This window comes from Protopterus annectens, chromosome 16.part0, assembly GCF_019279795.1.
Source record: "Protopterus annectens isolate FY-2018-M chromosome 16.part0, PAN1.0, whole genome shotgun sequence".
In the NCBI taxonomy this organism is placed as follows: Eukaryota; Metazoa; Chordata; order Ceratodontiformes; family Protopteridae; genus Protopterus; species Protopterus annectens.
In genome coordinates, this window is record NC_056750.1 from 331,731,490 (window position 1) to 331,757,384 (window position 25,895).

The 25,895-nt window shown below is 42.0% G+C and overlaps 1 protein-coding gene across 1 annotated transcript in view; it reads right to left on the reverse strand.

The window, feature by feature from the left end:
• SNAPC4 (small nuclear RNA activating complex polypeptide 4) overlaps window positions 1-25,895 on the reverse strand; it is a 745,673-nt gene that overhangs the window by 202,428 nt on the left and 517,350 nt on the right. The window lies entirely within an intron of this gene.

A 25,895-nucleotide genomic window follows, 5' to 3' on the forward strand; every position in this document is an offset into this window, starting at 1 on the left:
ACTCGAACATCTACATTTATTGTAAAATCCTAACAAAACTGCACTATTTTCATTGTAACATTCACTGTTACAGTCTTCACTCTTGGGAAGATTCCCTAAACAGTGGGAAGAGGGGATGTGGATGAACTATTTGGAAATCAGTCCTTGCAGGATAGCAGATACAAATCCTGCTCTTGCCTTAGATGCAAACTCTAAGCTGAAAGGTTTGGAGACATTGTGTACAGAGGACCAGGTTGCAACTTGTAGAATGGGCAGGGTAGAAACTCTTGTAAGAAAAGTTGTGGTGACGGCAGCAGAGCTAGTGGAGTGTGCTCTAGTGTGGCCTTAGATTAATTTACCATAGTTCTACTAGCAAAAGGCAATGCAATGCCTCAGCAGCCTAGAAAGGATTTGCTTGTTAACAGTCTTTCTCTCCTTTCCTTTTACAAAGCAAATAGCTGGCTCATTTTTTTCTGCAGTTTCCAATAAATAAAGTGAAAAGGGTATGAAGCTGCTGATTCAAAGAGGTTAATGTCAATGTTTCTAAAATATACTTAAGGTTTCATGCATGGCTGGGATTGATGTGAAATCATCCATGCTGGCAGCCTCAGGGTGATCAGAATGAGGTGTAGCATGAAGCCCTTGTTCTAAGTTAGGAAGTCCATTCGCTGAGGTAGGACCTCACATCTTTCTCTTATTAGGTTGAATAGGAGAGGGAACCCGTGCTGCCTTGGGGAAAAGGACATTCATTTCTTTACTTCTCTTAGTGAACTTCTGTCAGAACCTTGGGTATTAAGGGGCGTCTATATTAAATTATCGAATGATGAAAATAGCAAACGCTATTTCATCGTACCGATAATATCTAAACAACAAAATATCGAACAAACGGAACAGCAAATTTTTTCCCAGGGAAAAACTTTACTGCTCCATAAAAAAAACACAAATTTAAGTTGGGGCCTTCACCCCCCCACACCCCCCCTACTTAAATATACCAACTCCGAGATCGCACCATAGTGGAGGAAATGGCAAAGTCCAGAAGACGGCCCACCAAATTTTTTTCCTGGAAAAAAATTTGATGTTCCGGGACTTCTCTATTTTGCCATTTCGACAGTATCGGATCGACTAAATAGCATTTGCTAATTAGTCCATTTGATACTGTCATATAGACCCATTAAGGGTATGTAAGGAACATATAAAACAGACCTATCTAATCCACGGGAAAAGGTTATGTCACAGAAAAAAGTGAAAGACGGACAGTACTCATCCAAATGAGGTTGAAATATTTTACTGAGAAAAATAAATCTCGTCAAAATTTCATCAAAAGACAAGGAATATACAAACCAGTTTCAGCATAATAGCCCTCATCAATGTATAAAAAAAATGCACTGCAAAATAAAATAAATACTTCCTCAGGAACTACTAAACTAACTGTGATTGAATAATTGTAAATGTTCATTAAGACCAGCTGAGAATAACCCACCTAGTCTAATTATCCAACACTTCCCCATCTTATTCAAAATGTTATGCCATCCTGCCTTATTATTCCTGTTACCCTGAATTGTATTATTAATAACAAACGTGAATTGAGCAGTAGGACATCTGATACAATGGAAGGGTGGCCTAATGGTTAAGGTGTTTGCCTTACAAACACAAGGTGCAGGGTTTGAGTCTCACAAGGGATAATTGGCTAGGCTTCCAATGGCTCGCAAGGGCAGTTAGCTTAGTACTAACCTACGAACCTATGAACATAGAGAATTAGAAATATGTTTATTTCTAACGTCACTGAAATGTTCTGAAATATGCTTCTTGAAAGTACATAAAGTTTGTCCCACATAAAAAGCGGAACATATACATGTCATCAAATATAACATCCAGTCTGTACTGTAACTGCCAAGTATATGAATGTTATAAACTATGGAGGTATTATTACTTGTAAACTGTTTACTTTTCAATACAAATATACATTGTGAACAATGCCCACAAGGTACACAACCAAGCAAAATGCCCCCACCAATCATCATTTGTTGTGGATTTTGATATCTTGACTTCTTCTTGTAATGATTAAATAGACCACCCAATGCTTTGCCTCTTCTGTATGAGAAAAGACATTTGGGTGTCAAAATATCACACAGCTGTTGATCAGACAACAATATATTCCAGTGCTTCTGTACCAAATTAATAAATTCAGGTGTATTCCATACATAACTAGCAGTTACTAATAACATTATTAACTGTAGATTCCTTGTTCCTATACTGTAGTAACTGAAACCTGTCCTGATTCTGTACTGAATTACAAACTTGAATAATGTTATTCCCATCATACTCCCTGTGACAAAATCTAGCAATCATATCACTTTGTTGTTGTGCAAATGCCTGTTCAGATGAACAAATTATCCTAATATATAAAAACTATCACTTAGGAATGTTACTGCAATGTGTTTGGGATGACAGCTGGAAGCATGTAGGATAGTGTTAAATTGAGAGTGTTTACTACAGACATTGCTATCTAAAGTACCATCACTTTTCTTAGTAATATCCACATCCAAAAAGGATATCTGATTGACATCATATTGGATAGTGAATGAAATGTCTCACCTATTTTCATTGAGATAATCAACAAATTTGGTCAAATAATTTAAATCTGACCTTCACTCCATCCAAAAATCATCAAAATACCTGCACCACATATCTATCTCATACAAGAATAAATTATGACAAATATCACATATATGAACTCCAAGTAGCCCATAAAAAGGTCTGCATAAATGGGGCCAAAGGAAGCCCCCACTGCAGTACCTTTCAGCTGCAAACAACACTCACCAATAAAATTAAAACAATTTTTGTTGAGCACATGTTCTGTTAAACACAAAAGGAAAGTGTTGAATCCAGGACTATATAATGATGTACAGTTGAGACAATACTTTAATGCCATCAGACTAGCCCAGTACGGTATATTTGTGTATAGTGCTGTTACATCTAAACTGCACATGTACCAGTACGATTCTAATTGCATGTCTTGTATAATGTTTAAAAACTCAATAGTCTCCTTAATCCTGGATCTTACTCCCTTCAATAATGGTATGTCATTTGGTGAAATACACGGATTGTGGTTCAGTTAATGAACCACTGCCTGAAACAATTGTTCTACCTGGTGGTTTATTTAAATCCTTGTGTATTTTTGGTAACAAGTATGTTTCTCAGTGTTCCTATACTGCCCACCAAGAAAGTGTTTTTCTGACAAGTAGCAACCAAGTTATCAAAGGGACTTCCTTTTCTAATTGCAACAGTCAGGGGTTAGTGTATCTGGTTACTTATGAATGCTGTAATGCATTTTATACTTGTAAAACAAGCAGAACCTAAGGAGAAGAATAGATGAACATTACTATGATATAAAAACTAAGGATGAGAAAAACAGTTTATATAAGCAATTGAAAGGTTGCCCCAATGCAAAATATATATATTTTTTGTGATAGAAGTGGTTCCTTTTGATTTTAAGGGGGGTATTGGGAAACCAAAACTGAGTATCGTGAATTGCACTGGCAATTAATCCTGGAAGCTAATAGAAGCCCAGGACTTAATGAGAATTTAAGCATAAGTTCAGTGTTATAAATGAGAGCGGCTAGATTGTGAATTACTAGATTTCTGTATTTTTATTTTTTCTATTTATGTCCATCTGCATTTTTAAGCTTTGGCCACTAGATGACAGTAAAGAAAGATTAAACATTTTGTTGTTTTACGTTTTTAATTTATTTATATATTTTTTATATGTGGAAATATAACACTTATAAATATAAAAGTTTTTCATTTTATAAACAGGATGCAGTATTTATTCATTTACAGCATCTTTAATACAGAAGAAGTACTGTGATTATTTTTTAAATCTGTAACTTGTTTTAATGAGTGTTTGACTATTACTGGAAGGTACATAATTGAAAGGTGGAATTTTTTGATATATAAAGGCAACAATTTCATGAGGAATTTTTTCTGAAGAAGTCTTGAAACCAAAACATGGTGATTCAGTTAAAGTGTTAAGTCTATTTTGCTGGCCTTTTAATACATTGCTAATTTTGCTCTGGACACATTGCTTTACAAGTGCTTTTGTACTTTAATGGTTTCCCTTTTGGGCTGCACTTGTTTCTTGCTTTTGTGGGTTTTGGGACACAACTGTACTATGTTCTTTGCAATCAGTGTTGCAGTACTTATTCTTGGGAGGACTCCCAAAGCTAAAAGTTGGGTGGTGGGTCATCTGTATGACCCTAGGAGATAAGATTCTGCAGGATGGCAGTACAGAAACCTGTCCTAGCGCAGGAGACATTGCCTAGGTTGTAGTGTTTTGCAAAGGTTTGCACTGAGTTTCATGTGGCTGCCTCTAATATGGCCTGGGTAGGAACTCCTTTGAGGAAAGCTGTGGTAGTTGCCCCATGCCTGGTGGAATGGGCTTTAATATGGCTAGGTAAACGTTTTTCATGGTGTGAGCAACAAAAATTAATGCAGTTAGCTATGCATTTTGAAGTGGTTTGTTTGGAGACAGGCTTGCCTTGTTTAACTTCCGTGAAAGCCACCAGTAATTAATCTGCTCTACAAGGGGTTTTAGTCACTCTATATAGAACCTGATCTGCCTGCACAGATCCAGGGAATGAAGGACTTGCTCTGCCCTAATTTGCGGATTTGGGAAGAAGACTGTTAAGTGGATAGCCTGGTTTAAAGTAAGTTCTGACACCACCATAGACATAAAAGATGGGTTTGTTCTGAGGGTGACCCCATCCCTGCGGAAGGCAGTGAGGGCTTGTAGTTCAGAAACTCGTCTAGCTAATGTAACAGCTATAAGAAAAGTGGTCTTCCAGGTCAACATTTTTAGAGAAGCAGCAGCAGCAGGTTCAAAGGAAGGTAAGGGTAGTTTTTCTAACACATAATTTAGATCCTATGCCAGAATAGGGTTCCTTCTGGGTGGTCTCAAGTGCACAACACCTTTTAGAAAAAGTTTCATGCGGGGGTGTGAGAAGATAGGTGTAGTACTGTGCATTCAAGCTAATATGGCAGATGCATTTACCTTAATGCTGGAATAGGAAAGCCCTTGTCTAAAGAGGCCTGTACTGCAATACTGAGTTAATATCTACCTGACAGGGGTTAGTGTTTCTGCTGTGACACCAGGTGGATTAATCTTTTTCATTTTGCCAGGTGTGATTTCCTGGTACTGGGCTGGTTTGCTTACCTTAGAATGGAAAGCACATGGCTGGGATAAGATGCACTCCTTGGTGTCAAAACCCAATCATCCAGGCTGTTAACCTGAGGATAGCTATGTAGGGTAGAAGAGAAATCCCTTGACTTGGCTGAGATCTACTTCCTGTGGTGGGGTGTGGAATCTCTAAACACTGAGGGCCAGGAGGAGGGAGAACCAGTATTATTCTCAGCCAGAAGATGGCCACTAGGATCATGCTGGGTCTGTCCACCCTGATTTTTGTCAGTATCCTAGGGATCAGGGGTAAGAAAGTGAATACATACAGGAACCAGATTGCCCATGTGAAGGAGAATGCATCTATTTTCCAAACTCCCGTGCATTATGTTCTGGAGCAGAATTTATGTAGTTGCTTGTGGTGAGAGGCAAACAGGTATATTTAGGAGACTCACCACTGTATGGCTACATCCAAGAAGTTCTCTCTCTTTTCAGCATCTATTCATTGGGATCTAGAAGGCCCTGCTTAGAGAATCTGCCACATTATTGTTCTGACCCAAAATATATGACGGCCAGCCCTATTTTTGAGCCAGTATCCAAATTTTCCTGGACAGGCTGCACAGAGGTTAAGACAATGTTCCCCCTTGTTTGTTTATGTACCACATCACTGTGGTGTTGTCTGTTGAGATTTGCATGGTCCCTGGGTTTAAGTTCTGCTGAAAAGCTTTTATGACCACAGCAGACTACTAGTAGCTCCTTCTGATTTATATGTAACTTTCTGTGTTGTGAGGACCAAATACCCTGCACTTTTAGGGAAAAGTGAGCCCCCAAGCTATGTCTGAACTGTCTGCGGTTTGAGATTTTTGAAGATTTAAAGTGAGACCTACCTTCTGAAAGTAGTCTATGGTGATCTGTGAGGTACTGAGAGTCTCTGATATAGACCTTCCCTGAATGAGACAAGTCATCTAAAGCAGGGGGTAAATATAACCCCCTAGAATTCTGCAATGTGCAATCAAAGGAGCTAGACATTTTGTGAAAACTCCGGGAGTGGTAGATAGCTGAAATGATAAATAACAGAACTGGACGTGGGAACCTGTTGCTACAAATGCTAGGTACTTTCTGCTGTGGAGACATGGATATAAGGTTCTTTTAGATCTAGAGTGGCCACAGAGGGGTCTTGGGAGATCATGGGCAGTAATTCTTCAACTTAAGCGTATTGAATTTTGAGATGTTGAAGACTTGTTTAGCTTTGAGAAGTCGAAGATGGGCCTCCAGGTGCCCTCTTTTCTTGGAACTAGAAATATATTTTAGTAGTAGCCTTTCCCCCTCTTGTCTTGGAGGGACAGGCTGGATGGATCCTTGATGAAGTAGCTCCCTGAGGATAGGTGGTAAGAGGAATTTTTTGTACTTCTGCTGGTTTTGGAATGAACAAGAAGGCTGGTATTTCTTTGAAATGGATGAAGTACCCCTTCGCTTTAAAGCTGAAGACCCACTGGTCCCCAGTGATAGTTTTCCGCTGGTTTAGGAAGGAGGAGACTCCTTCTGCCAGAGGCTTGGAAGGGAGGGTGAAAAGAGGCAAGGGAGGCTGGGGTAGAACATAGTCACAGTTGTTCTCTGTGCTGGGTGGGTTCTTTGGAGCCTCCTGCTCTGTGTGATTGCTCCAGTTCCCATCTCCTAGATTGTTCTTGGTCTTTTGCCATGGGAAGGCCTCCCCTTTTCTTGTCGAAGTGGAAAAGGTCAAGGTTTAGAAGGGCAATTCCTACTGAGCCTTGGGGTCAGAGACATGGAAAATTGATTCACGTTTTTAATTTGCTTTCCTTTTTTTATCCAGTTTCTCAAAACTTGTTCAGCTGGAGGACCAAAAAGAAATTCCCTGTCAGTAGTTCAGTCCTTACCTGATCTGATAGGGGGCAGGTTCTGAGCCTCTCATGTCTGCAAATGATATAACTTGTAGCAGCTGCTCAGCAAGATGCATTTAAGGTGTCATGGCCACATTTTAGGGAGTGTTTGGAGACTTGCAAACCTTTTCTGGTTATCTCCTGGATTTCTTTAGATAAGGATCTATCCACAATGGAGTCTACCCTAGCTAGAATTTTGTCTTGAAAAGATTCAAGGTGCTTTAGCATATGGAATTGATAAGTCAAAGATCTCACTGCCAGGGTGGCAAAGATATAAGATTTTCTTCCCAAATCTAATAATCAAATGTTTCTGTCATTAGGCAGGGGATGGCGTGTTGGTCCCTTAGGTACACCTTTTGTGAATTCATTGTAGACCCCAGAAGGGTCAGTTTTGGGCTTTTGTAGAGATGCTTGTGAGATTCAAGCACTCTGCAAAACGCATCTATCTTCCCAGGAGCAGAGAGTACAGAATCAGGGTGTAAAGCAATGTCTTCAAAGAAATAATCCAATACAAAGTGTACATGAGGAACAGCCAGTGGTCTGGGTGAAGGCAAACTTAGCAGTTCCCTGGAGTGGGTCTGAATCTGTCAGAATTGCTTACTTTCCCAGCTGAAAGCCTCATTTATTCTATGCAGGGTATCTCTGAAGGAAAGATCCTAAGGGGGGAGATGGAAGACAGGGTGATATCTGAATCTGAATTTGGGTAAGTCTATGCTGGTAAGTGGCCAGAGTAAGACAATTCCACCTCATTCTCAGAGCTAGAGGAATTTTTCTCTTCCTGAAAAACTACTTCCCTGCTTCTTTTAGATGGGTAGGCCTCAGAAGTGGAAGTGTGAGAAAGCTCTCTGGATTTCACAAGGGCCATAAACTGCTGTGCCATTTAAGGGGGGTTTGGGCTTCAGTCTGAGAAGAAGTGGATGGAGGCAGTGGCAAAGAAAAATTATAGTTATGTACTTACCATAACTCTGCATCAGTATGGTATACTTACACCCTTCCTCAACTGATGTGTCTCAGATCCGACCCTAGGATGCATCCTCGGCCACTTGACAGACTTCAGGCTCCATAACTCAAGCCCCTCCCCTTATCCATAATCTCCTGAATACTGTTGAGTTACCTCAGATCAAGTTTGCCCTCTAATTATCAAATATCATGTCAAAAAGGGTAAAAAGGCAAACCATAATATCTCTTCGTAATAAAAATAATGGGATGGGAAACAGAAAGAGAATAGAAAAGGAGACTCTGGAACCCACACAGCAAAGGTTATTCAGGAATATCTCTCATGTTATACCAGGATCCATGCAAATGGGGAAGGGGGAAAGGTAGGTGAGAAGTTGAGGAAGGATGAAAACTAAGTATGCAACTACAATACCTGATGCTGTCTTTTTTATCTGTTCCTCAACTGATGGGACAGATTCCCCAGCTAGAATGACCTTGGGTAGTCCTCAAGGAAGGATATTCCAGAGTACTGCGGAAAGCTGTTCTCTTCCTAGACCATATGTCCAACTTGTAAAATGTGTCATGCAGTCTCACATGAGCTGCAACCACTGCCATACACTAGGTGAACACCTCGGGGTGAGGGATGGGGGGTGGTTTCTGTGATGAGACTTAAGGGCAGCACTTTGAACTGACTGGTAGTGATTGTCTCCCAATGAGAAGTGCAGGTATCTTCTGAAGTGCTTGTGTATCTTGATGTGATAAGCATGAGTCCTGAAGACCTACAGAGCACACCCAATTGTCCTTCCTGAAATGAGGGAAGATGGACTGAACCGTGACCATCCGGAACTTTGAGTGTTTCACAAACTAATTTAGCTTGCGAGACTCAAAATTGGCCCAAGGTCCCTGACAACTTTTGGTATCAAAAAGAACCTTGAATAAGTTCTGAACCCTTGCTGGTCTGGTGGGACCAGTTGAATGACTTTACTAGCAGCTTTTTTTTATTTCTGTAGCTGTGGCCTTCCTCTGACTGGGTGGAATGTCAGGAATTTTTCTGTTGTATTTTGGGTGAAAAATGGAAAATGGTATGTAATAACCATGGAATATGATACTCTGCATTCAAGAGTTTTGTTAATAGCAGTCCAAGCTTGTGGGTGCAGAGACAGGCATCTCCTAACCGCTTCTAGAGTGCAGCAGTTGGGTAATCCTTCAAGGATGCTGAGGGGGCTTATCTGAGTATGAATCTCTGAATCGCTGATGTTGTGGGTCACCTTTTCTGCGAGGATGGCATCTTCCATTAGAGTTCCCTCTCTGCCATGAGGGGATATTTCTCCAAAGAAATCTTGAAAAGAACCTTCTGATTTCTTGAACTACAGCTTTCTAACTCTCTCTGGTTTTGGAAGAAAGTCCTTTAAGGAGTAGAAAAACAGATTCCCATGACAAAAAGGGGTTCTTCTCTTGTGTAATCCTGGGGAGAGCCTCTTTCACCTTGGGACCAAATAAAGTTGACCCAAACAAAAAAATCACAGAGGCACATCCAGGCATGCCTTATAATGGTCAAGCCTGAACCCACTGCCCTAGCAGCTCCTTCTGAAGCATGAGATAGTCTCATGGAGGCATTAGTTAATGACTGCAGGGTAGCCAGCTGCAAAGAAACGGTTTTGCTATCCTCCACAGAAATGGATCCCGAGAAGGTATTGGAAAACTGCTTGATCAATTCCCTCTGAAACTTGGTGACATGCACAAAATAATTCAGAAACCTGAGAACAAAGGTCGCTGAAGCACAGACGTGCTTCCCATACTTACCCAATGCCCTAGATTCCATATTAAGGTGATGAACAGAACTCCTCTGTTCTGCTAGTTCTTTCCTGGTGGCTGCTGCAACCAGCATAGCATCCACAAGGGGATCCTTGCTCCAATGAGCCTTACCTTTGGGTGCTACAAGATATTTATCTGGGCATTTAAGGATGGGCTCCATGATGTTTGGACCCTTCCAAGCCTGGCAGGGGATAATATCTACCATCTCATTTCCTGGGGGGGACTATCCAAATCATAGCTGAGCACGTCCCAAAAGCCTCAAGAAACAGTGACTCCTCTTGGAAAGAGGGGTCAGAAGACCAACCTCCTTTCTGTTTCAGAAGTTCGAGAATCAGTCTGAAAGACACATTCTGAAAGGGTGATCTGGGGGACACTTCCCCTTCATCAAACTCAGTGTCTTTAGTTAGAGACTCCTGTGGGGAGTCTATGTACCTCTTCTTCTATGTTCACTTCCAAAGGGGGTTTCTTTGGTAGAAGGTTCTGGAGAGGACTCGGAAGCACCAACAGTGTCCGAAATGAGGACCGTCTTGAGGCTTAATCTGGCCAGCTGTCCCGATGTGACTGGATGAAGAGGCTCTGCTTCCACAGAAGACAGTTGAGTGCAGGATGGACCCAAGGGGGGTAAGTGTGCCTTTTCCAAAGATAAGAAGAAAGCTGTCTCCACCACCTCAAAAGGTGAAGTCATGGGGGACTTCAGTCTCACCTCTACCAAAACTGAAGAAGCATTTGAGGGATGAAACCCAGTACCTCAGGCTCTGCTCTCAAGGCAGAGTTGGAGCCAAGCTGTCCAGCACTAAAGCCCCAAGAGGAAATAACAGCTCTGATACTACTGGAGTAAATTCCAACCCACCAGATCCAGTGTTGATGCCATGGCCCCAAGATCCTTATGGATGTGACAAAATTGGATCCATCCGGGTTAGAGAAAATGTAGGAGTCAAACAGCAACAAGTCTTCAGATCTGACACAGACACACTCAGGAATCTCAGGTCCAAGAGCTCTGAAACCACCAGACAGATTGGAGTAGGAGTTAAAGCTTGGGGTTGTGTATGGAAAATTTTATGGGTATGATGGGAGACAGAGACGGTAAAACACCCAACTGGATCTGGACTCCGAGAAATTTCCTCATCATCCTGTCCACATCTGCTCCTGAAAGGACTCCTGGATGAACCGAAGGAAGGAAATGTTGATGGAGGATGGGAAGGTTATCAAGGTGCGTCTTGCATGAATTGAGAGTGAAGTCTTGAGGAGACTGGTTCAGAAGACAACCTAGAGAATTTATATTTTGAATTAGTCAGAACCGAACAAGGGAATGGATCTGAGAAGTCGAGCACTTAGAGGCAGCTGCAGCCAACAATTTAGAGACGTTCTCAGTTGGAGTGGAGCCCAAGAAGGTCAAGGGTGGACAGCAGTCTGAGGATTATTTCCTTGACTCTTTAGACTGCTCTGCCAAATATCCTGAAGATTTTTTAGAGGATGATGGCACTCCAGAGTCTAAAGAGGCAGACGATGGGAGTAAACCCTTCAAAATCAATTTATTTTTCCTTTCAGTTAAGGCTCTGGGATTAAAGCTTGCATAAATATCACGTGAAACTTCCATATGACCTGGGCCTAAGCAATACACAAATGAGGAGCAACTATCCAAATTTGGGAGCACTTCTTGAAACAATTAGGTTTCTCTGACATCTTATAACTATCACAATGACGCAGAAAAATTATATCCAAAAACAGGAGAAGAAAAGAGGAATACCAACTATGCTAATACAGGAATAACGAAGGGTATCAGAAAAAGAAAAGCAATACCAACAATGATAAGAAGAATTACCTCAAGGTAAGAAACAGGGAGAAGACTTAAGGCCCATATACCAATGATAAAGGCATGAAGAAATTTATGTAAAAGTATATCTTTTTTTAATGGGGAGGACAGTCAAGAAGAAGAAAAATTAGAAATAGATATCAAAATACCTAAAGTAGTGAAGTATACTTATCACAAACACCAGTCAACTCATTGGAGTTGATAGTGACCAGATCTTACTGCTGAAGCAGCAAGAGAGAGCTGAGGTAACTCACAGCAGTCAATGGATTATGGGTAAGGGGAGGAGGTTGAGCAACAGAGCCTAAAGTCTGTCAAGTGGCTGAGGTCAGATTCGAGGGTCGGATCCAAGACCCATCAGCTGAAGAACATATGAAAAAGACAAAATCAGAAAGAAGTGATTTGCTTTGGGTGTCTGTTTTAAGGGGGTGACCAGAGAATGCAGTTGTCCAACCACAACTTCTGTTGTAGTTTCGGTAGTCAAGAAAGCAAGAGAGTCTCCCTCAAGACCTACAGTATGGATCCTGGAAGTTGAGGCCTGTTGAATGACCTCAGAACAGACTGACATATGTGCCGTGATAACATTCGTGACTAGACTGGAGACCATGGCAGCCTCCCTAGGAGTCACTGGACCATTGGGCTGCAAAGGCACCTCACCTAGGTCGTCGGTTGACTTATGACCTACAGTTGGAGTTTCGTCTGTAACATCCGGGTCCTTGGCCATTTTGTCTTTCAGTTTTTTTGGAATGAAGCTAGCCAATGCTGGAGTCTGCAGAGATCCTCCTGTAGCAGTGGATTGTGAGGCTACTGGGGAAGCCATACAGGAGGACTCCATATGAGTGGGCTACATTGTAGACTTTTCACATGGAATTTTGCACAGTCAGGACATTTTGAAACATACTGAATCCACAAGCAGAACAGACAAAATGAGTAAAAATCTTCACACGGGATTTGCTTCCCATACTTCAAGCAACTGTTGACTTTTTTGAACATTATATTAGAAGAGACATTTCCCCAATGGGGTACTTGTCTGCCTGGAAGAAAGTGGTTCTCTGGAAAAACAAGCTGCCTCAAGGACTGCAAATACACCAAGCACATGTGAAGTGCATCGGACTGCATAGCTAGAAAGAACTTAAGATGGCGTCGACAGACACCCTTTGTATACCTTGGCATCCAGATGTTGTTCTTTGCATGTATGTCAGTTAGGGATGATGTAAAGACTCTGGAAATCAGGCTGGTCACAGGCTTCTGCATGGCAAGAACACCTTTATTTCACAAAACAGTGTGTATTTGATTGACAGTTGTGAAATACATCTGATAATTAGTCCAGACCATGCTCCAATAAAGACTAAGATAAGGATGCAGAGTAAGCCAGTGCTGAGGCATAGATTGATAAAGCCATGAAATTGGCTCAGATATCTGAGGCAGGAAGGGATGGGCATGCCCACCTTGGGGGGGTCAACTATTCCTCCTTTCTGTACTTTTTTCCCTTCCCTGATCTTGTTGATTCCTGTCTCGGATCTGAAGACCTGATCTTGGGTGGAATATTTCTACTGTATCTAGGCACAAATGTCTGAAAAAGTTTCTCTAACATTTGTTAAATTGGGTAATCCTACTCTTCTCTGCCAATGGCTTGTTCCCCTTTTCAGTGTGTGTGTGTGTGTGTGTGTGTGTGTGTGTGTGTGTGTGTGTGTGTGTGTGTGTGTGTGTGTGTGTGTGTGTGTGTGTGTGTCGAAGGGGGGTGTGTGTTCTGAAGAAGAAGTCCTTACCTAATGGGGCATTGAGGATTCTAAATTTCACATTCTCTTCTAGGGGAGAAGTACATAAACAGGCATGCGTTTGTACAACTGATACTGTGGATGCTGCCCTGCAGGATGCATCCATGGCATCTCTGCCACATTTCTTGGAGTGTATAGCTACCCATTAAGAGAAATTGCAAAGGTCCAGCAACTCCTGCTTCAGGCCTTTATCCTCAATCCACTCTGCCATGGTCCTGATCAGCTACAACAGGGTCTTCTGATAAGACAGAGAATGAGACTGGTAGTTAAAAGCCCTGAAAGCAAAGGCAACAGCATCAGGGCATACTTTATTACCCAATCTATCCCAAGCTCTATTCTCTTTGTCACTTGATATGTGACACCTGGTAAAAGCCAAAGTTGTTGCTTTCTTAGGATCCAGACACACCACATATGGATCAGCCAAGGGCTTTTGTACATCTATCTCTGACAATTCTTGACCCTATAGAACGAATCAGGCTTCCTAGGAAGAGAGGGAAGGCAGTTGGGCTGCAGTGGTACATTTTCAGAAACATCCCTCAGGACCTCTGCCACTGGAGGAACATCTAAGGGTGTAGGTTCAGGGCAACCCCATGAAGGTTTTATGTTGTTGTTGTTATGTCTTTCGGCTTAACCGTTAGGGGTTGCCACAGCGGAATTCCGGTCCGCTAATGTTTGGTAGTGGATTTTTACATGCCGAGTTACCAGCCCTGACGCACAACCTTTAACAAAGGCATGCCCATTCATGCATGCCTCCACATAGAAGACGCTCTAGCTGAGAATCAAACGCGACAACATCTTGCTGTGAGGCGACAATGCTACCGCAGCACCATATGTTTCTTAAACATCACAGTATACCTTGGGAACTTACTGAAAGGTTTCTCTCTAATTCTACAAAGAGTATCCACAAAAGGAGAAGTCCTCTGGTGGTGAAGTTTAGGGTCTCAACTGAGGGGAATCTGCCTACATGGGCTAGTTCACAAGCCTTAGAATCAGAGGAGTCAGAATTTACCTCAGGAGGATCCACCCTTCTATTTTTAGAAGGTCTTCTGACACTAATGACATATTAAGATGCAAGCCTCAGTTGCTGAAAAGCCTCCTGCAGTTGAAGGTGTGTTGGGATGCCTGTCTGAGAGAACATGCTACAAGAAGACATAGGTGCCTACAGAGTGGTCATGTCAGATGGCAAAGCCACAAGAGAGCCTGTAGTCAGGGGCTGCAAAGGCCCCTCACCTAGTACAGAATCAGTGAATCAAAAAACCCTAGGATAGTGATGTCTTCAGTTTCTTTGTACCCCCCTCTCCATTCTTGTAATGATCAATTTTAGGAGGTAGGTGCCAGGAGGCCTTGGATAATGCCATAATGACCCTAAACCAGACTCTAACCCCTTTTTTGATATCAAACTCCGAGGGGGGGAGGTGATGTTGATAATGGTGGACTGTCCTCAGGGTAAATAGCAGCAAAATGAAGACAGTCATTAAAATAATCTTTATGTGATATCTGCTTACCACAGACCAAATAATAAATTCCTCAGAGTTAAATTCTGTGCCAGAGATAAGCTACAATGTTGTGCATCTAATAAACTGGAAAGAAGTCCTCCATGAGATAATTCTGCGTTGCTCAGTAAGACTTATTTTGGCCAGCCAACAGACCACACAAACTGTTGAGACAGAAAAATCTGAAGATGGCATTGACCAACACATCCCTTACAGTGCTGATGTCCTTGCACAAGAAGAAGAATGCCGGCAGAAGCCCTGGGGGAGAGAAGAACAATGGTGGACTGGCCTGCCACATGTTATCCCATGAGTGAGGACTACAACAGTGAATGCTACAATACACAGGTGGGCTTCAGTACTAAAGTTCTGGTTATTCAGAAAAAGAAAAAAAGAAGCTAAGCTATACCACAAACAGAATAAACAATAGCAGCAAAAAGAGTCAGACATAAACCAGGTTAAAAAAGCAGCTATATGCATATGTATTTTTGATAAAGCTACAAATTTATATAAATTCTCAAAAATGAATGCTCAGTCAATACAGTACATGTTTTGAGCTGAAACATAAAACAAATGTTACTTTGAATGTCACTTTTCTTGAAAAAAGAGGCTCTAGAGCATAACAGAGACTCCATTAAAAACAGCAGTATGGTAGTTTTAGGGGAATAAGTGTAAAACTGTATATGGTCATAAATAACAATATGTACTAAGGACCAGATCAGAAAAACAGTTAAGAAATTTGCAGTACCCATTAAATGGTTACCATACGAGTCCTTGAAGCAAAGCTGCTTGATTCAGAATTGCAATGAACTTGTTACGGAGTGCATTTTTAAAAAGATTATAGGTTCATAGGTAGGTACTAGGCTATCTGCCTGTGGGCATTTATAAGCCTAGCCAGAGTGTGTTGGCTTTCACCACCCCATTGATTAATTAACTGATCCCCTGTCAAGCAGAGCCAATGAAGTGATCCCAGGGGTGTATTTTCTGTTACCCATTCACTCATCAAGGTTTCTCTTGAAGAGTGTTAGTGAAGGGCACTGCCTGATGTAATTTGGAATTTTGTTCCAAAGCATCGGGAGTCTCTGTGACAGGAATCTATCCCTCCAGCATGTTCTATTTATTGTTGTGGCGAGGTTTGGATTTCTTTAGGTGGAGCATGTCCATCAATTCTGAGTTGGACATAGCTTTGTAAGTCAGGCAGAGATCACCTCTGAGTAAGAGATATGCCACTGAGTACAGCCAGAGTTTTTTCAGTTGGGCTGCATAGAACATATGTTTGAGACCAGTAATCCTCTTGGTGAGGTACTTTTGTGGTCTTTCCAGCTGTTGAAGTGTCTTGTGTGGTACATCCCAAATGGGGCATTGTACTCTATGATGGGTCTAATGAGTGATGAGTACAGGGGCACTATAACCCCTTTATTTCTAGATGCGAACCCTTTAGTAATTAGATGGGCCACATAGAAGGATTTCCTAGCTACTTTAGCAATATGATTGTCAAAGCAGATATTACTATCTACCTGGGTCCCCAGATCTCTTACTACCTCTTCTGTATTAAGGGGGCTGCCACCTATGTGGTAATTCGTGGGTGTTTTGTTTTCCCCAAACGGGATGACTAAGCATTTTTTTGGCATTTAGCTTGAGGCCATGACTTTGACACCAGGTGTCCGTCTCAGTAAGGCCCTTTTGGAAGATGTCCGTGTCAGCCGGAGAGTCAATTATGGCTCCCGGTTTGCAGTCATTGGCGAACTTGGTTAGCCATAGTCCTCCTGTGTTTGCCTGTACTTCTGAGAAGTATATGCCGAACAGTAGGGGTCCCAGGATCGAGCCTTGTGGGACACCACTTGTGACTGGTTTAGAATCGGACCTGGAGCCTGCTATTCTTACCGTGTGAGTTCTGTCTGTAAGTCAGTTGGCAACCCATCTCGTGACGTAGGGGTTTATGTTCAGGCTGGTGAGTTTTTCTGTAATACCGGAGTGGGGAATGGTGTTGAAAGGCTTGGCAAGGTCAAGGTAGGCTGCGCGTGAACCATGTTTCCCTCATCTATGGCCTTGGTGAATGTCTCAAAGACGTCAACCAGGTTTAATGGGCATGATTTGCCGTTAACAAAGCCAAACTGGGTCGGGTCAAGTGTTTGGAGGTTCCCAATGTCTTTGTTAATGAGTTCTATGATGATGCGCTCCATAGCCTTGCAGACCAGGCTAGTCAGGCTTATGGGGCGATAGTTACCAGGGTCAGTTGTGGCCCCTCCTTTGTTCATAGGTTCATACTAGGCTATCTGCCCTAGGGCATTTATAAGCCTAGCCAGAGTGTGTGTGGCTTTTGCCACCCCTTGGAATGAGAATACTGTGCCTATTTAGGGTTTAGTTTACTGTGCCTCTGTGTAGTAGTGAGACAGAGACGACCCCCGGGGTAAACCTACGATCTCCCATCCACTCGTCAAGATTTTTCTTGAAGAGAGTCAGTGAGGGGCTCTGCCTAACATGAACTGGGATTCTCTGGGTTATGAATCTGTCCCTCCAGCATGTCCTATTTATTTCTGTGTTGAGGTTCAAATCTCTCGCTCTATTGGCTCTGGTGGATTTGGATTTCCTAAGGTGGAGCATGTCCATTAATTCCGGATTGGACATGGCCTTGTACGTCAGGCATAAATCGCCTCTGAGTAGGCGGTATGCGACTGAATAGAGCTGGAGTTTCTTCAGCCGGGCAGCATATGACATATGTTTGAGACCCTTAATCCTCTTGGTGAGGTACTTTTGGGGTCTTTCTAACTGCTGCAGGTGTCGGGTAAGGTACATCCCAAATGGGGCATTGTACTCAATTATGGGCCTGATAAGGGAAGAGTATAGGGGCACAATGACTTCTCTTGATCTAGATGTGAATCCTTGCATGATAAGGTGGGCAATATAGAAGGTCTTCCTAACCACTTTGGCAATGTGAGTGTCGAATGAGAGGTTACTGTCAACTTGGGTCCCTAGATCCCTGATTAGTTCTAACGTACTTAATGGATTACCACCCATGTGGTAATTTGTGGGTACTTTGTTTTTCCCAAAGGGTATGACTATACATTTTTTGGCATTCAGTTTAAGGCCATGGCTCTGGCACCAGTTATCCGTTTCTATGAGGCCTTTCTGAAGGATGCTTGTGTCTGCTGGAGTGTCAATTATGGCATCCAGTTTGCAGTCATCTGCAAACTTTGTCAGCCACAATCCTCCTATGTTAGCTTGCACCTCGGAAAAATAAATGCCGAACAAGAGGGGTCCCAGGACCGAGCCCTGTGGGACACCGCTTGTGACTGGCTTAGAGTCTGACATTGCTCCAGCAATTCTGACCTTGTGGGTTCTGTCCTTTAGCCAGTTTGCAACCCATCTTATGACATATGGGTTTACATTTAAGCTGGTGAGCTTGTCTATGATGCCCGAGTGGGGTATTGTGTCGAAGGCTTTTGCAAGGTCAAGGTAGGCTGTGTGAACCGCCTTACCCTCATCAATGGCCTTAGTGACTGTTTCAAAAAAGTCAACCAGGTTCAAAAGGCAGGATCTGCCCTTGACAAAGCCGAATTGGGTGGGATCCAGTGTCTGTAGGTCCCCAATGTCTTTGTTTATGAGTTCCATAATGATCCTCTCCATAGCTTTGCAGACCAGGCTCGTCAAGCTTATGGGGTGGTAATTTCCAGGGTCCGTAGAAGCACCTCCTTTGTGGAGTGGGACCACTGTTGCTGTACACCATTCTTTGGGCACATATCCTGTAGCAAGGTTAAGATTAAACAGCAACCTTATGTGTGGTTTTAGATTCTCGTGGAGTTCATGTAGCACGCAACCCGGGACACGGTCTGGTCCCATTGATGCTGTGTTTTAGCTTTGGAGAGGGTGGCTGTCACCTGGGCATCTGAGATGTCAGGGAGGCTACACTCTCTGCTGGGATAAATATTTGTCCTTTTGGGGGGGAGAAATTTGCACTGAACCTGTCTGCCAGTATGTTGGCAATGACTGTGGGTTCAGTGTATTTTTTGTTATTTTGGACCAACTCTGAGCATATTTGGGAGTTTCCACCCAGGTTTCTAACATAACTAAAGAAGGCCTTTTGATTATCTTTAGTGTCTTTTGCGATTTTTCTCTCAAAGTTGGCCTTGGATGATTTTATGAGTGATCATAGTTTTTTACTAGTACTGATCAGAGATGCCTTCCCTTTTAGGGATTTTGCTCTGTCATGTAGTAGCTTCCTCCTCCTGTTGTAAAGCTGATTTATGGCTGGGGTCCACCAGACAGGATGCCTGCCTTTGGGGAATGGGTCTTGGTTTTATTTGGGATTGCATGATCCATGCAGTCTTGAAGGTGTCCGTAGAAAGTGTTTAAAAAGGATTCAGCTGTGTGGGCTGTGGTTTCCACTGGCCCAGGGGCTTTGAAGGATACCACTTTAGTCTTAAGAAGTGTGAAGTCAGCTTTTGAGAAATTCTTCACTGTGGTCTTCTGTTCTGGGGGTGGGGGGCAGGATGTGGATTTCCAGTGAGATTAATTTATGGTCTGATCTCACCAATGAGGGGTATACTTCCGGTGTGGATCATTGTGTCCCCATGTTTGTAATGATCAGGTCTAATATATTATCTCCTCTTGTGGGAGTGGTGACTAGTTGTTCCATCGCATTTGAGTTTATGAATTCTAAGAACCTTTGGGCTAGGGTGTTGGGGCTTGAGTAATGCTCCCAGTCTATGTTTGGGTAGTTGACGTCTCCCAATATGATGGTATTTGGAGAGACATTCATACTCTCCAGTGTCTTCAGGAAGGCTGAGTGGGGTTCCTGAGTTTGAGAGGGTGGTCTGTAGCATGCTACAAACTGTAGGACAGTTTTGCCTATGGTTAGTTGCACATGGATGGTCTCCGATGCTTCGTGCATTGCCACTAACCTGGAGCTGTGGATATCTCTGATGAATATGGATACTCCCCCTCCTTTTGTGGTTCGGTCCAAGTTTTGGGGCCGAAAAGCATGATATGAGGTATAACCTGGTAGTGCTGGGGTGCTCTCAGGAGCCTTGAACCAGGTTTCAGTCACTGCACAGTATGTTCTCCATACTGAGGAGGGCTTCGAGTGCGTGCATCTTGAGGTTTAGACTTCTGGCATTGAGCAGCATTACCCTTAGTTTTTTTCCACTTGTGTTTTCTAGGGAGGTGGGTTTGTCTTTTGAGCCTTGCCTAAAAAAGGCACTATGGGGGTGGCAAGAGCCTTGGCCAATATCCGGAAGCTCAGGGGTGACAGGTGCAAGCCATCCCTTGCGAAGCAGCGTGGCTTGTCAAGCATGTCATCCCAAGCAGACAGACATTGGATCCCCTTAGAATGACACCAGTAATTAAGCCAATTGTTAAAGCTGATCATTTTGTCTTTGTACTGTGGCATCATTCTTGGTGAGGGTAAGATGCTGCTCAGGGTCAGGTTCATACCGGCCTGGGCTACATAATCAGAGAGCTCCTCTATGTCTCTTTTCATGTAGTCCAGGGAGGTACGACTCAGGTCATTCACACAGGCATGGACAATGACTGAGTCATATTTGTACTTGCTTTTGAGTGACCTGAGTGCTTGTGTTATGTGGCGGATTCTAGCGGCTGACAGGCAGCTTACTGTAACCTTTTCCTTGTTCAGTCTGGTGAGCGGGACGTCAGTGTGTCTGACTATGGAGTCACCTATTACAAGTGTATCAGGCATGTTGTTTGGCCTTAAGGGCTGTGACTGTTTGGCACACTGACTTTGTGAACTATGTGTTGCATGTGTTATGTTTTGAGGTAGTGGTTGCTTGGCTGTCTGCTTTGGAGGCCTCTGTTGTTTTGGTAGATTTTTATTTAGAGCATCCGAGTATGTTTTTGTGTGTTTATGTGTTTGGTTTGCAGTTGTGATAGGTCTATGTGAGACTGGGTTTGTGGTGTGTGCGGTTACCTTCTCCTCCTGACTGGTTTTGCCAGTACTGAGTCGAGAGAGCTCAGCCTCCAGTTTGGCTATATAGTTGCATCTCTCACATATATTTGTATTTGTTGGGAGGAGGAGAGGGTTGTCTGTGTACATGAGGCAGTTGTAACATTGCCTCAAGATTCCCAGATTCACCAGCTGAACTGGAGAGGACGCCAGTAACTGATCCTTCGACATGCTAGAATAGTGTAAAGGATTGCTGTGTAACTGAGTCAGAAAGGACCTATAGGGAAATGGGTACTCAAGGAGATTGTGGGTGGATGTAGTGCTTTCTTTTTGTTTACGAGTGCTTTACTTGTATAAAAAGCTTTCAGGAGCAAGCGCTGAGCTTTTCAGATAGAGAATAGACTGTTTAGATTGAAAGTAGAACAGTTGTAAGGGAAAACTTGAAGAGCAGACTTAGCGGAGCCAGAAATAGTTTAAGCTTGATTAACTGGCACTGCCTGATGCTGCGCTATGCGCAACTTCACGCAAAAGAAAGCGCGTTAAGGCGGGCTTTATAGCAGGGGGTTAGAAAGAGCTAGGAAATGGCCCAAAACGGCCAATAAACTAAAAGTTTCTGGGCTGGAACCACTCCTTTAGGGACAGATAGGCTGCTCAGTGCTCCCCACTCCCACTGGTGAACAAGGAAGCTTCCTCCTATCCAAATAAGGATATGGACAACACAGAAACTATGACACAGCCCAGAGATCAGCAAAATCTGAAGAGTGGACTATTCTAGTTCAGTAAAGGCGGGAAAACAAGGATATTTTTTTTTTTTTTTTTTTTCACAAACAGATAAAAATAGATACAGTAACAAACAGTAAATGCTATAAATCAGCTAGCGCACTTGAGTGTGTAGCCTACCAGTTAATTTAAGCAAAAACAAATTTTTAAAGTGCAAAACAGTTCAGAAACAAAACAGGAATACAGTGAATCAACTTGCAGAGCTAGTCAAGTAATAAAAATTCGCTTTTTAGGCAAAATACAGCAGTCAAAAATAGAAAGCCAGAAAAATACTTATAAATCAATGGAGAGGAATAACCGTTGCTGTGCACCATTCTATGGGCATGTAGCCTGTGGAGAGGCTGAGGTTGAACAGTGTGTTTAGGTGGGGGGTTAGTTCGTTCTGTAGTTTATGCAAGATGCAGCCTGGGACACCATCTGGTCCCACTGATGCTGTGTTTTTGGCTTTTGAAAGGGCTGTTTTCACCTGTGCGTCTGTGATTTTTGGGACACTACACTTTTCCGGTATTGTTGTTGGCCCTTTTGGAGATGAGGGGGTGAAGTTTGCACTGAATCTATCTGCCAGGATGTTGGCAATATCAGTAGGTTCAGAATAATTTTTGTGCTATTTTGCACTAGTTCAGTGCATATCTGCACGTTGCCACTTAGATTCTTAACATAGCTAAAGAAGGCTTTGTGGTTATCTTTTGAATCCTTGGCTATTTTTCTTTCGAAGTTAGCCTTGGATGATTTCATGAAGAACCTTAGTTTCTTACTGATACTGATCAGTGATGTCTTTCCTTCTTAGGATTTGCTTTTTTTCTGAACTAGTTTCATCCTTCTATTGTATAGCCTATTTATTGCAGGGGTCCACCACACTGGTTTCCTTCTCTTAGAGGAGTGAGTCTTGGTTTTTGCTAGGGATGGCACGATCCATGCATCCTTGTAGGTGCTCATAGAGTGCATTCGTAAAGGTTTCTGCATCTTGGGCAGCGTTATCCTTTAGCTTGGGGGCTGTGAAACTTACCACCTCTGTCTTAAGTAGGGTGAAGTTTGCTTTAGAAAATGTTTTTACCATAGTTTCCTTAGTTGGGGGTGGTGGTGGAGTGTGGACATTCAGAGTGATTAGTTTGTGGTCTGATCTAACCAGTGACGGGATGACCTCCGGTGTGGAACATCTGTCGCCCATGCTGGTGATGACCAAGTCCAATATGTTTTCACCTCTGGTAGGAGAATTTACCAGCTGATCCAGGGTGTTTGAGTTGATGAATTCCTGGAAGCGCTGGGCCTGGGAATTTGTACTTGAGTAGTTTGCCCAGAGAATGGTAGGGTAATTGAAATCGCCCAGTATCAGGGTGTTTGGTAGGACATTAATGTTTTCCAATGTCTCCAGAAAGGTGGAGTGGTGGTCCTGGGTCATGGTGGGTGATTTGTAGCAGGCCACAATTTGCATTGCAGATTTGCCCAATGTTAGTTGCACATGGATGATCTCAGAGGTATCATGCTGCGCCACTAACCTGGAGGTGTATGTATCCTTGATGAATATGGATACACCCCCTCCTTTTGTGTTTTGGTCTGTGTTCTGTGGCAGAAACGTGTGGTATGAGTTGTAGTCCAGTAGTGCTGAGGTGCTCTCTGGAGCTTTGAACCAGGTTTCAGTTACTTCACAGATTTCAACGTTCTCCAGACTGAGGAGTGCTTGGTTTTTAAGTTGCTGTTTTGCCCGGTTTTTAAGATGCTGTTTTGCACATCTGTGGCAGACATTTAGTAGTTATTTTATTTTGAGTTGGCATGACCCTGGAGGTACAGCGAGATAATTTTCAAGTCTTTACAAATTTCTCTCAGTCTCAAAGGTAGTGTAACCCTGAATTGGCAATACTGGATGGTAAAGGGGATGCCCATTGGAAGAAAAATCAATTTGTGTTTTTGTTTTTTCAAGTATGCGATGCTAAGTTCCATGGTTTTATTCACTGAATATGTTCCTGTTTCAGGTTCTTGTTTGTACGATTTAAGCAAACTTTCACCGAGTTCCACAATAGAAGTCTAGGGCTGACATTAGGGCATGAAGCAAAAAAATGGGTTTATGTTAGTTTACTGAAATTTTACTTCATTGAAATTCATATGGTTGAGACCATATGATTGACAACTTAAAATATCAAAAACTAACTAATAAATAGATACAGAACTGCATGAAGGTCACAGTACAGTGGTATCGGGAATGTGCCCTTTTCCAAACTGTAGTGCAATACTTAGGGCTAGTATACAAAATTAGCAGGGAGTGTGGGGGATATATTCTCCCATATTGGGGGTGCAGGGTGATACCCCCTGAAGAAACTCTGTTTCCGATTTTTACATAGTCTTTGATATTTGATTCATGTTTGAGGCAAGGATCATGCAAGATTCCGACTGTTGAGGTCCTGTCTCTTTCATTTACGAAAAAGGTACTATTTATAAGCATTTACCTTAAAACCTCTTACATTTGGAAAGCAGTTATACAACACAAAATCTCTTACACAACTGGCTCCTGTCAAGGAGCAGGCATACAAATTCATTGTCAGCTGTTCAGAAGTAGCAAGGGGGATCATATGGCTTAAATCCTGTTTGCATTACTAACTTACCTTTAATTTCATTATAAACTGACTAAAATTTCTCTATTTATTAAATCATCATCATAGAACTTGTATTTATTCTTAACCAATGTTTTCATATTTTTTTTGTATTATTTTTAAGGACTATAAAAGTATTGTTCTTAAAATTCTTTGTAATACTTTGGTGCTTTTCTTCCCGGGCCTCCACTACAAATGGACTCTGACCCAACTTGGACTTTCCTGGTAATCAAATGTCAATAAATAAGTAAATAAATGCTGCTGATAATTAAGACAATTGTTTAATAAGTGAGAATGTGGCTAACTGGCTAAATCAAACCAGAATCTATAAAAAATAAACTAGATAAAATAAAAATGGAATTACCTAACATCCATATCAACCTATTATAAATTACCTGCAGTGTTCAGAAAAAAAGGGATGACCAAAATGGAGACTGCTATTACAGCGGATTCTGTTCAGTATGTAGTAATGGATGGAGATGGTAAAAAGGTTAGTTGCAGCAGAAGAAATGTTGTAACTACTTGAAACCTAGATAACTGACACAGGTGAAAGAGGAAGAATAGCTCAGAATGACTATGGACTGAAAGGTGAGACAGCTAGATTATACGATCATTTACTACAGTTGGAGCGTTGAGAGTAAATGAGTAAAGAAAGCTAAACGAAAATGTAAAAAATATAAATGGTAGAGCATTACGCAAGAACTACTAGTTTAAAATTATTTGGAAAAATGTCTTTCCCATATACCATATGGCAAAAGAGTACTATATATATATATATATATATATATATATATATATATATATATATATATATATTATATGGACAGCTATACAAATGCTATACAAAGTACAGAAATGGGGATGGGGTTATACTTAAGCAGCAAAGTGAGAAACTACTTAAACCTCTCACCATCTCTGCTTTATAGCTTTGTGAAGCTCTCTCATTCCCACACCAGCTCAATTTTGCCTCCTATGTGAAAGTGTGTAGGAAAAAACAGGTATGCATAAATAGTTACATCTGTAGAAGGAAATGTTGCTTTGACCTGAATTCTGAAAGGTAAAATGTGTGGTTATGTTTAGATGTTTTGTTTTGAATTTAGTTTTAAAAAGTTGCATAAATTTATGACCCAGTTATTTATGATCAGGGATCAAACAATGCCTTAGCAGGTTGTGAAACACTTTCTGTTACAAACCTACCTTCTCGGGGATGAAAATGGGTAAGAAGAGAGGGGACCCTTCTTGATAACTGAAGTAGAGGATTATTATTATTATTTTTTTTTCAGGACTACGATAAAATACTTATAACTCAATGGAGAAATACAGTTAATCTTCTTGGAACACAAATGGCCCAAGGAACCAATTAAAAGGAGTAAATTACTTGCCCATATAAGGAATTACAGACCTCAGATTCTCCTACTACAATAGATGCATTTGGCAGATGCAGAGAGTCTCAAACATAAAATCTGGATGTGTACTCAGGATGTTTTCCTTGTACAAATCTGGTTGTAAAAGGGGAGTTTGTAACTTTGACTGGGGGAAAACCCCTTTTGAGTTACAAGGAAGGAAATCAGATAATTCAAAGCAGATGTACTGCTATCAAGAAGAACTTATGAGGGAATAAAATAGCAACTATAAATGTTAACTTGTCTTGATGATGAGACAACCATAACTAGCAGGGTCATGAGAGAATGGTTAGCCTACCCAGAAGGGATAACAATATGGGCAGGAGAGGAACTCTTGGGCACTTCCACA